A 12901-nucleotide genomic window follows, 5' to 3' on the forward strand; every position below is an offset into this window, starting at 1 on the left:
CTGCTGGTGGGAATGCAGACTGGTGCAGCCACTATGGAAGACAGTATGGAGTTTCCTTAAAAAACTGAAAATGGAACTCCCATTTGACCCTGTGATCCCACTTCTAGGAATATATCCCAAGAAACCAGAAACACCAATCAGAAAGGATATATGCACCCCTATGTTCATAGCAGCACAATTCACCATAGCTAAGATCTGGAAACAGCCGAAGTGCCCATCAGTAGATGAATGGATTAGAAAACTGTGGTACATCTACACGATGGAATACTATGCTGCTGTAAAAAGGAAGGAACTCTTACCATTTGCAACGTCATGGATGGAACTGGAGAGCATTATGCTAAGTGAAATAAGCCAGTCAATGAAGGAAAAATACCACATGATCTCACTCATTCATGGATAATAGAGACCATTATAAACTTTTGAACAATAATAGATACAGAGGCAGAGCTGCCTCAAACAGATTGTCAAACTGCAGCAGGAAGGCCGGGGAGGGTTGCGGGGCAGGAGGTAGGGGGGTAAGAGATCAACTAAAGGACTTGTATGCATGCATAGAAGCATAACCAGTGGACATAAGACATTGGGGGATAGGGGAGGCTAGGGGACTGTCTAGGGCGGGGGGATAAAATGGACACATATGTAATACCCTTTGTAATACTTTAAGCAATAAAAAAAAAAAAAAAAAAAGAAAACTTTCTTCATATTACAAAATATATAAGAAATGAACTGAAAACGTTATATTAAACAAAATCATCTAAAATCAGGACCAGGACAGAGATCACCATCACCTCTATTATTCCACATTCTTTGTGAGAGTCCAGTTAATACAATAAGGAAGGAAAAGAAGTACAGTTGACCCAAGAACAACAAGGGGGTAGGGACACCAACCCCCACCGCCATTGAAAATCTGCATATAATGTTTGACTTCCCAAAAAGTTAACTACCAATAGCCTATTGTTGACCAGAAGTCTTACTAATAACATAAACAGTCAATTAACAAATATTTTGTATGTTGTATTATATACTGTATTGCTACAATAAAGTAATAAGAAATGTTAAGAAAATTATAATGAAAATACATTCACAGCACTGCATGTATTTATATTTTTAAAATTCACATTTACGTGAACTCCCTGCAGTCTGTATGTGACTTTCTATCTGAAGTGAGTCTCCTTTGGGCAAAATATATATATATCTTGTTTTCTTATTCATTCATCCACCTTACATTTTTTTTAATTTAATTCATTTATATTTACAGTGATTATTGGTAGGTATATAGTTATTGCTACTTTATTATTCATATTTTTTTTATTTTTTTATTCTCCTTAAAGAAGCCCCTTTAGCCCTAACCAGTTTGGCTCAGTGAGGAGAGCGTTGGCCTGTGGACTGAAGGGTCCCAGGTTCGGTTCTGGTCAAGGGCATGTACCTTGGTTGCAGGCACATCCCCCATAGGGGGTGTGCAGGAGGCAGCTGATTGATGTTTCTCTCTCATCGATGTTTCTAACTCTCTATCCTTCTCCCTTCCTCTCTGTAAAAAATCAATAAAATATATATTTTTTTAAAAAGAAGCCCCTTTAATTCTTTTTTTAATATATTTTTTATTGATTAAGATATTACATATGTGTCCTTGTCCCCACGTTACCCTCTACCCCCCCCCCCGCTCATGCCCTCACCCCCCCCCCCCCGTTGTCCGTGTCCATTGGTTAGGCCTATATGCTTGCATATAAGTCCTTTGGTTGATCTTTCCCCCTTACTCCCACCCTCCCCGACCGTCCCTCCAAGGCCCGACAGTCCAATCAATGCCTCTCCGTCTCTGGATCAGTCCTTGTTCATCAGTTTATGTTGTTCATTATATTCCACAAATGAGTGAGATCCTGTGGTATTTATCCGCTCTCCAGTTCCATCCATGCTGTGGCAAATGGTAAGAGTTCCTTTTTCTTCTTCCTCTTTTTAAAGAATACCTTTCAGCATTTCATATAATGCTGGTTTGGTGGTGATGAACTCCTTTAGCTTTTTCTTTTCTTTTTTTTTTTTTTTTTTTTTTTTTTTTTTTTTTTTTTTCAATTTTGAAGACTCAGTTTATTAACTGACCAGATTTACAAAAATAAGCATGGTAGATACCTTAGTTCATCCTTCTAATAAGCCTATTGATCTGGTCTTCCCTGTTCCCAGCATCTCCACCTTCTACAAAATGGGTGGTCTTCTTCTTCATCCCACCACGTGGAGAAGATAACTTAAAGGGCCACAGGAAGTTGTTCGCTTCTTTGAAGCGCTTTCCAACAGTGTAGATCTCATGAATCAGATCTTCCATGCAGATGATGCCATATTTACCAAGAGATCGAGCAATCAGTGAGTTATCTGTCAGGGCAATTCGTTTTTTGTTGATTTTGCCATAACCACGCTTGTAGATCAATTCATTCACTGACTTCAGGTTTGGGTACCCCCAAGCAATGTATGGCTCCACAATCCTCAGCATGTTAATGGAAGCCTTGTTGAGCTTAACGAAGGTGCCATTGAAGATCTGGCGAAGGCGAAGAAGCTGCAGCACCTTCCGGACCTTTGGGCTCACACCATTGATACCTCTGATCCTGATGACAAATGCCAACTTGGGCTCGGCGGGGACGTAGAAGTGGCCCGCTTTTCTCGCCATCCTGGCCATTCGGATCTCCGTTCGGTACATCTGCCTGTACTCCTTGTGGTAGTGCTTGGCCTTTTCGTAGATGAGCTTCCTCCTCGCCTTTCGAAGCATCTTTTGGGCAAACTTCTTCCTCAGGCGCTTGATCTTCAGCTCCGCGAAGTTCCTGCGCTTCTTCTTGAGGGTTTCTGGCACCGCAGGAACTTCTTCTTCTTCTTCTCTTCTGCACCCTCCATGGTTCCAGCCGGAAAAGAGCCCTTTAGCTTTTTCTTATCTGTGAAGCTCTTTATCTGACCTTCTATTCTGAATGATAGCTTTGCTGGATAAAGTAATCTTGGTTGCAGGTTCTTGCTATTCATCACTTTGAATATTTCTTGCCACTCTCTTCTGGCCTGCGTGCTTTCTGTTGAGAAATCAGCTGACAGTCGTATGGGTACTCCCTTGTAGGTAACTGACTGTCTTTCTCTTGCTTCTTTTAAGATTCTCTCTTTATCTTTTGCTCTTGGCATTTTAATGATGATGTGTCTTGGTGTGGTCCTCTTTGGATTCCTTTTGTTTGGGGTTCTCTGCGCTTCCTGGACTTGTAAGTCTATTTCTTTCACCAGGTGGGGGAAGTTTTCTGTCATTATTTCTTCAAAAAGGTTTTCAATATCTTGCCCTCTCTCTCCTTCTGGTACCCCTATAATTCTGATGTTGGTACGCTTGAAGTTGTCCCAGAGGTTCCTTACACTATCTTCATATTTTTGGAATCTCTTTTCTTTTTTCTTTTTCGGTTGGGTATTTTTTGTTTCTTTGTATTTCAAATCTTTGACTTGATTCTTGGGATCCTCTTGTCTGCTGTTGGATCTCTGTAAATTATTCTTTATTTCAGTCAGTGTATGCTTAATTTCTAGTTGGTCCTTTTTCATGTCCTCCATGGTCTCACTATACTTATTGAGGGATTCGTTAAATTTATCGGCGGTTTCCATAAAATTCTTGAAAAACCTTATAAACGTGGCCTTGAACTCTATATCCAGTTGTTGCTTTCCTCCATTTCTGCCATTTGTGACCTGTTTCTTTGTCTCCGCATTTTGGCTGCTTCCCTGTGTTGATAGAGTGGCCCTGTGCGCCAGGTGTCCTGTAGGGCCCAGTAGCTCAGCCTCCCCAGTTACCTGGGGTGGACACTCTTGGTGCACTCTTGGTGCCTTGGTTGTTGTAGGATCACTGGGAGGAATTGACCTCCAGGCCAATTGGCTGTGAGAATCAGCTGTGTCTGAAGTGGGAGAACTTCTGTGCTGAAGACACCCTTCTGGGGCAAGACTTGCTTCAGTGGGGCTTTGGTGCTCACTGAGTCTGCCCCCTGAGTGTGTCCCTTATGGATCTGAGGAGTTGCAATCTGGATGGTCCCCCTCTGACCACTGGCTACAGTGGCTCCTGGATCTAAGGAGGTGCTAATTCAGCCTCTGCCTGAGGCCACACAGCAGGAGCCACGAAGAGGCTCAGCTGTGAAGCAATGCAAGCCGCTGCGGAGCCTTGGGCCTTCTCTTAGAAGTTCCGGGTCTGCCTGGCTCGGCTGCAGTTAGGTACATTCACATGCAAAAGCCTCTGCCGCAGCCTGGGTGGGGCGGGGTCTCAGGGAATCAAAGGGCAGAGAAAGCAGCTATGGCTGATTCTCCGCCGGGAGTCGCGTGTCTCACTGTCCCGGTAACGGCTGCAAGCACCTCTGAGGGAAAGACGCCCTCAAGTTCGCCCGCTGCCCGACAGACCAGCTTCTCCCCTTATGAGTCCTGGGTCCCCAGAGACTTGCCGGAACCGGAGTTCAGAGCAGTCGGGAGCTTGTGATTCAAAAAGACAGCCGCATCCTCAGGTGCCACCCCCTTTCCTCGCGCGAGCGCGCGCACGAGCTGCCATACCTCTGCACTTGTACCTCTGCACTTCACCTCTGCAGCTCCTCTGGCTCTCAGCGTGCTTTTCTTTCCTTCTAGTTGTAGAATTTACACTCAGCCAGCCTTCCTGTTGTTCTGGATAATGTCTGCTCTGTCCTTTGCGGTATTTTTCAATTGTTGTGGGAGGCGGCAATTTCCCGGTGTTTATCTATGCCGCCATCTTAGTTTCCGCCCCTTTAATTCTTGATAGCCTTGGTGGGTAGAGTAATCTTGGTTGTAGAGCCACCTATTAGGATCTACAAAGTGATCTGCAGATGGCTGCCACTTGTGCTGGGCTTGGAGGTGCCCATGAGAGACAAGCTGCAAACGGAGTTCGACTGCCACCAGTGCCAAGCCTGGGGCCACTTAGCCAGAAGTATGGGAACACAAAGTCCAGATGCTGCTTCTTTGGGGTTTGTGAACCTTTGAGGGATTTTAGCAAAGTCCACAGCATGAACCAAAACAGGCCATTTGTATGGAAAAGCCACTAGAAACAGCTTCAGTGTGTTTGAACGTTGGGTGGGGTAGCATCTCAGGGAATCACCAGGGCAGGTGGAACTGAGAATGCCAGGTTATGGAGACTCAGATATGGTGCCCTCCTGCTGGCTCTTTGGGGGAAGGGCTCAGAAAAGGAACAATGGCTCTGCCAGCACTTCTGTCTGGGAGAAAGCTGCCCCTCCAACACTTGCCCTGATGCCAGACAATTTGGTTCCTCCCCATATACGCCTGGCACCTTCCAAGCTGCTGCCCCTGTGCTGGAGCTCAGAGTGAGTCCAAGGAAGTCCATGTGTAGGCCCTTTAACAGGAGTGCCTGGGACTCAAGCAGCCCTCTGTCTCACTCAGCCACCCTCTCCAATGGGTTTTACCGCCAGAAGCTATGAGGACTTCTCTTCCTCTCACTGGAACCCGGGCTTGGGAGCCTCATGTGGGGCTGGGACCCCTTGCTCCTCGGGAACACGTGGCTGGGACATCCTCTCAATCTTTAACTACCACACATGGTTGTGTGACCAGTGGGTTCTTCCTTTCTGTCCCTCCTACCAGTCTCCATATGGCTTCTTCTGTGTGTCTCTAGTTATAGGACTGCTGTTCGGCTAGACTTGAGGCTGTTCTGAATGATGGTTGTTCTGTAGTTTGGTTGTAATTTTGATGCATAATTTTACTGCATTTATCTACCCCACCATCTTGACTGGAAACCCAGCTATTCCACCAATAAATGTGTATCCAAAGAAAACCAAAACACTATGGGCAAGATATGGAAGCACCCTACATGTCCATCAATGGACAAATTGACAAAGAGAAGGTGGTACATATATACAATAGAACGTTACTCAGCTAAAAAAAAAAAAAAAAAAAAAATGTTGCCATCTGTCACAGTATAGATGGACCTGGAAGGTATTATGGAATACTATGCACCTGTAAAAAAAAAAAAAAAAAAAAAAAAGGATCTCTCACCATTTGGGACAGCATGGATAGGCCTGGAAAATATTATACTAAGTGAAATAAGCCAAACTGAGAAAGAAAAATATCACATGATCTCACTCATTTGTGGAATCTAATGAACAAAATAAATTGACAAACAAAATAAGGCCCAAAGCATGGAGACAAGGAAAGACTGACATACCTGGATTGTGGGGTTGGGGAGACAAGAAGAGATAAAACAAAGAACCTTTATACTTATATGCATAGCCCATGGACATGGGCAACGGGGTAGTGAAGATCTGGGAGAGTGGATAGGGGCTTAGAGGAGGGGAGAAAATGGGGAATGGGAGATACCTGTAATACTATCAACAATAAAAATATATTAAATAAATAAAAAACAGAAACAAACTCATAGATAGAGAACATTTTGATGGCTGCCAGATGGGAGGAGGTTGGGACGATGCATGATAATGGGGAAAGGATTAAGATGTGCAAACTGCCAGTTATAAAAACAGTCACAGAGATGTACGGTACAGTATGGCTAATACAGTCAATAATATGGGTGATAACTATACATGGTGTCAGACAGGTACTAGGCTTAGCAAGGTGATTACCCTATAAGTTATATTAATATCTGATCAATATGTTGCACATCTGAAACTGATATATTACATGTCAACTGTAATTGAAAAATTAAAATTATTTTTAAAAAGGACTGAATTCATTTAAAAAGTGGATGAATTTCCTTCTTCCCTGAAATCAATTTTTTAAAGTGTTATTGAGCACCTCTTATACTCCAGGTACTGAGGTAATAAGTGATATAAACAGAGATTTTGCCCTTAAGGTGTTTCTAGTCTAGGTTGGAGACAAATATGTAAAAAATAAATGCACTGGTATGTTACTATAAAGAAAGAATTCTGTACAAGGCGTTGTGGCACCCAAAGCAAGGAGGGGTGGGTTTACCTTGGGGAAACAGAAAAGGCTTCTCAGTAACTTGCAGTAACTTGAACTGAGTCTTGAAATTTGAGTAGGCAAAGGGAGTAGAGGAGGATTGGGAGAGGGGAGGCATCCTGGGCAAATAGGCAGCAAGAGTTTCAGAGAGATGGTAAATTTTAAGGAAATTCATGAGGCTGGGACCAGGAAGAGGTAAGTGATGTGGTGGGAAACAAACAGGAGGCCCTTGAGGAGACATGTGGGGTGCGCTGGGGAGAGATTACAAGGGCCTGCAACAAGGCAGTGTCAGCAGGAATGGAGTTGGAGGAGAGTAAGATAGATGCTAAGGAAGTGGAAGACTCCATTTTCAACTCGTGCTGATAGAAGAATGTGAGAGAGGGCAGAAGAGAGAGAGGGGGAGAAAGCTTGATCCAGAGTGATGCCCTGGTTCCTGGCTCAGGCAACCAGCTATAGGATGGTGTCATTTACTGAGAGGTGGGACTCATAAGAAGTGGAAAGATTGGGGAATAGGATAAACCTGCTCTTTGACAAACCAAGTTTGGGGTGCCTCTTGGAGTTATTATAGAGGGGTAGTTTATGGCCCAGTTAACTGTCCACTGCTTTGTATATGTGAAAACATTAATGTCTGAGAAAGATCAAAGGCCTGTCTGACTTGTTCACATTTGCATCCCAGTGGCGGGTACACAGTGGACCTTTAATTAATATTTGCTGAGTGACTAACTGAATGCATGAATGAATGTGTTTGATAGTGGGAATGCAGCAATGAGTATCTTCTGAATCCATCCTCTGGGAGCTTGCTGTCTGTCCGAGGAGACAAATGCATAGACAAGCAGTGTCAAACCGCATATTAAATGTTTGAATCGAGGTTGCTGGGCAGTAAGGACTGGGATGGGAGGGAGCGACTTAATCTTTGTGTTGGGTTTTAAAGAACATATACAAGTTTTCTAGGCAGAGAGGAAAAGACATTCCAGGAAAAAGGAATAGACCATCTAAAGGCTTAGAGGGGTGAAAGTGTATGGCATGGTCGTCCAGCTAAGGTTTAGTGCAGCTGTGTGTCCAAATGGCAATCATTATGCCTTTTGTCCCCTTAAATGGAAATCTGCCCCATCCACAGCCCTTGCTGAGGGGAAAGCTCTGAGTATACTTGCTTTACACAAAATGAAAGTGCTACTCAGCCACAGGTGGCCACTTGCCCAAGGATTTGGGATTATATTCTGGATATTTTGAATATGGTGGTATGAGACTCAATCTTGTTAGAGAATGCTGATGTTTTTGTTTTATCAGGCTGTTGGGCTGGTTGGATTTAGGTACCAAATTCCTACCCGTCTTCTGTGGCAATAGTTTTAATGCCAGTTTTGTTTTTCAGACTTTTGTAATGCTATTTGCATCTGTCCCATGTGTGTGCCACCAATGGCAAGTCTGGAACCTGGGTGGTGGCTTATGTCAATTCCATTTTCAAAGTTGTTGGTCGTCTGTTTGTGATAAGATCTTTACATGTGCAATTCAGGAGTGAGTTCAGGAGAGAGAGAGAGAGAGAGAGAGAGAGAGAGAGAGAGAGAGAGAGAGAGAGAGAGAGAGATATCAATTGGTTGCTTCCTGTATACACCCCAACCAGGGAACAAACTTGTAACCTGGGTATGTGCCCTAACCCAGAACCTTTCCATGTACTGGATGATTCTCCAACCAACTGAGCCACACCAGCCAGGGCCATGTATTGTTAACTGTGGAAAATAAAATCTGGCGTGTGACCTCATTTTTGTGGAAGAAATGACCCAAACTATATGAAGCAATCCTATCAACAGAAAGGAGTGGGCAAGCAGAAACAGTAGATATTGACATTGGTTGTCTGTCTTGGAATGGGGATGTGGATAGAAAACGAAAGCGAGAAGAGGGATACATTGCCTACTCTAGGTGCATGGACACCAAAAGTCTAATTACAGAAAATACTCTAACTTATCCCTGATTTCTGGAGTGTCCCTCAAGAAGTTCCTTCAGCCTGGCCGGTGTGGCTCAGTGGTTGAGCATGAACCTGTGAACCAGGAGGTCACCTTTCAATTCCCATGAGGGCATATGCCGGAGCTGCAGGCTCAATCCACAGTAGGGAGCATGCTCAATCCACAGTAGGGAGCATGCAGGAGACAGCTGATGGATGATTCTCTCTCACTGATGTTTCTCCCTCTCCCTCTCCCTCTCCCTCTCCCCCTCCCTCTCCCTCTCCCTCTCCCCCTCCCCCCTCCCCCTCCCCCTCCCCCTTCCTCTCTCAGAAATCAGATGGGCGTCAGAGACCCACGGCACAGGTGTTGGGGGAGGAGGCTATGCTGTCTCTGGAGGCCTCGTTACCGGCTCCACAGAGGACCCCGCACCCTCAGTTAAGCGTCCTCTCCCGGGTCCCCGCTACTAAGTCTCACCGGGTTCTGTCCCCACAGGTGGAGGAGTTCCAACAGGACGTTCCCCAGGACTTGGGGCCACTGCAATTCGTGAAGTTGCACAAACACCACTCCCTGGTGCACAACGCCTGGTTCTGCAACTGCATCACCGTGCAGGGCCCAGGAGCCTTAGAGGAGGCCGCCTTCCCCTGCTACCGCTGGGTGCAGGGCCAGGGCGTGCTGACCCTGCCCGAGGGCACCAGTGAGGGGCCATCTCAGGAAAGTGGGTGGGGGACCCAAGGAGTACTGGAGGTGGGGGAGACAGAGGATAGCATTGAGGAAGACCCTAGTGGTTGAAAAGGTACATGCTCAGCAGGTTAAAGGTGGACAAGACAGGAAATGACAGGAAAGTTATACATAGAATTAAAAGTGCTAGAAGTGGGGCTGGACAGGGAAATGAGTGATGTGTACATCCCACCTCCCAAAAAGGTGAGCAGAGGGAATGGGAGGTGCAGACACACTGGGAAACAGAAGAGCCAAAGTAAAGGGGAAAGGAGATCTCCATGTGACTGGGAACCAGTTAGGGCAGGGACAGGAAAGGCTAGCACATGTGACCCCTGAGAGGAGGCAGGGAAAGGAAGCAATAAATGATATGATGTGAAGAATCAGTTTGGCTGTGAAAACATGGAAGACAACTGTGAGGCCAGGGAGCACACTGCCTGGGGCGGGGGGGGGGGGGGTGAGGGCAGGGGGAGGGGGAAGATGAATGAGGACAGCAAACAGAATCTGTTACCTTAGGAAATAAGTACAAGAGACAATTGAGGGAAATGACAGGTAAGAATGGACGCCTGAACTAAACGTCTTTGAGGCACAAGTAAGTATAAGTACCGATGAGGGCAGGTTTAAGCCAGGTTACCAACTATAAACTATGTGAAGTTGAGGATAGGTGAGATGAAGCCAGGTAAATGTAGCAACATGGATTCATTACTTGGTTTGGCACACATAGACTACCTTATCCCAGGGGAACAGGTGACAGTGGAAGGAGGCTGAGGTCAGAGGATGTAAGTGTACCTCACTTGAAATATGTCATTTTGGAGAACAGCTTACGATGTAGATAGGGAAGGACCAGGACAGGGGAAAATAACAAAGGAATATAAGATCATATAGAATAGATGGTGTGGACATTTCAGCTGATTAGAATGAAATTTATAGTTACTGTAATGAAGAACAGTGATAGGAAATTTTGAGTTAAGAGTTACAATAAGGTGTCAAAAAGTCAGATTTTCCTCTCAGGACAAATATGAGATTGGAGATTGGTGAAATTAAGAAGACAGAGTGGATGAAAATAAATGACTGGGGAATTAAGCAGGAGAAACAGAGACCGAGAATAGATAAAAGAGTACGATGCCATACAGTTAAGAAACAGGAGACTGGGATCCCACTTCTAGGAATATATCCTAAGAAGTCCTTAACACCAATCAGAAAGAATATATGCACCCCTACGTTCATTGCAGCATTATTTACAATGCCTAAGATCTGGAAATAGCTCAAGTGCCCATCATTAGATGAGTGGATAAAAAAGCTGTGGTACAGTTACACAATGGAATAGTGTGCAGCTGTAAACAAGGCTTTCTTACCCTTTGCAACAGCATGGATAGACCTGCTGTTGCAAAAGGTAATAATGGGAGAATATTATGCTGAGTGAAATAAGCCAGTCAGAGAAAGACAAGTATCCCATGGTCTCACTTATAAGTAGAATCCAAAGAACACAATAAACTGATGAACAAAACAGATCCAGAGGCATGGAGGCATGGAACAGACTGACATACTCAGAGGTGAGGGGTGAGATGGGAAGAGCTTAACCAAAGAATTTATGTACATACATGCATAACCAATGGATACAGCCAATAGTGTGGTGAAGGCCTTATGTGGGGCAGGGGCTGGGAGGAGGAAAAAAAGGAGGGAATAATTAGAGAACATCTATAATACTGTCAACAATCCTATATAATAAAAGGGTAATATGCAAATCAACCAAATGGCAGAACAACCAGTCACTCTAACAAGCACTGATCAAGCAGGCAGGCAGGTGAGCAGTTAGGGGCAATCAGGCAGGCAGAGCAGTTAGGGTGATCAGGCAGGCAGGCAGGCAGAGCGATTAGGGGCAATCAGGCAGGCGAGCGGTTAGAGGCGATCAGGCAGGCAGGCAGGCATGCATTTAGGGGTGATCAGTCAGGCAGGCAGAATGTTTAGGCACCAGTGGTTAGGAGCCAGTGGTCCCAGATTGCAAAAGGGATGTCTGACTGCCGGTTTAGGCCCTAAACCAGCAGTTGGACATCCCCCAAGGGCTCCCGGATTGCGAGAGTACACAGGCTGGGCTGAGGGAACCCCTCCCCTCCCTGTGCACAAATTTTGTCCACCGGGCCTCTAGTCCTATATAATAAAAGGCTAATATGCAAATCGATCGAATGGCGAAACGACCAGTCACTATGATGCGCACTGACCACTAGGGGGCCGATGCTCAATGCAGGAGCTGCCCCCTGGTGGTCAGTGTGCTCCCAAACGGGGAGTGCCACTCAGCCAGAAGCCCTGAGCTAGGCTGAACCTCTCCTGCCTCCGCAGCAGTGCTAAGGATATCCAACCAATGGCTTCCAGACTGCAAGAGTGTGCAGGCCGGGCTGAGGGAACCGCCTGAGTGCACAAATTTCCTGCACCAGGCCTCTAGTTTAAAAATAAAAAGAAACAGGATATTGGACAAAGCCAGGGCATAGCATGAGATTGCAGAAAGCATTGAAGAGAATTGCTTTAATGTCTCCCCAGCCCGCCTGGCAAGAAACAATACCTTGGATGTGTTCCAGAAGCATCAAGAAAAGGAACTGGAGGAAACACAGCAAATCTACTGGTGACTGTCCTTTTAGAAGCCTCCCAGTTAACCCCCTTCCCTGACAACTTTCTCCATCAATGACTTCTACCCCCTCCATTAACCTTTTCCCTCATCTTCTAGCTGGGCCACCTGGGTTACCCAAGACAATTGATGCAGGCAGTATAGATGGTCTACCTCCAAATATGAGATTCCATGAGCAGAAGAGGCTTCACTATGGATGGACAGTGATTGCAGGGTGAGGAAATGGTCAGAGAGGAGTGGGGCTGGTGGATCCAGGAACAGGTAGGATTTGGTAAATTGGTGGTTTCATCCTTGATATCTGCTCTAGGCTTATGGAGATGGTCCTCAAATATATTTACACCCTCCCAAGCCCCTGGAAACGCCTGGAAGATTTTGATCAGATCTTCTGGGGACAAAAGGCTGCCCTGGCTGGTCAGTTATTTGCCCAGGTCCAATAACACCTTGATGACCCTTCTAATGAGGTATGTGTCACACTGCATAGTCTCCAAAACTTCTTGCCAAAATAGAATTTAAGAAACAGAGGAAGTCTCTCTCCTTGAGTTGGACTTGCCCGCCTGGCTCCCCGACATTTCCAAATTAAAAATAAATAAATAAATAAATAAATAAATAAAAATAAAAATAAAAATAAATAAAAAAATTAAAAAAAAAAAAGAATTTAAGAAACAAGAAAACCCACTGCATGGGAGAACATATTTGCCAACATTATCACCGATAAGGGTTTAAT

The 12901-nt window shown here is 45.1% G+C and overlaps 2 pseudogenes; one reads left to right on the plus strand and one right to left on the minus strand.

Annotated features, from left to right (window-relative positions):
• Nucleotides 1-12901, plus strand: part of LOC118671546 — a 33439-nt pseudogene that overhangs the window by 17127 nt on the left and 3411 nt on the right.
• On the minus strand, nt 2051-2873 carry LOC118672029 (annotated as a pseudogene).

This window comes from Myotis myotis, unplaced genomic scaffold, assembly GCF_014108235.1.
Source record: "Myotis myotis isolate mMyoMyo1 unplaced genomic scaffold, mMyoMyo1.p scaffold_m19_p_17, whole genome shotgun sequence".
In the NCBI taxonomy this organism is placed as follows: Eukaryota; Metazoa; Chordata; class Mammalia; order Chiroptera; family Vespertilionidae; genus Myotis; species Myotis myotis.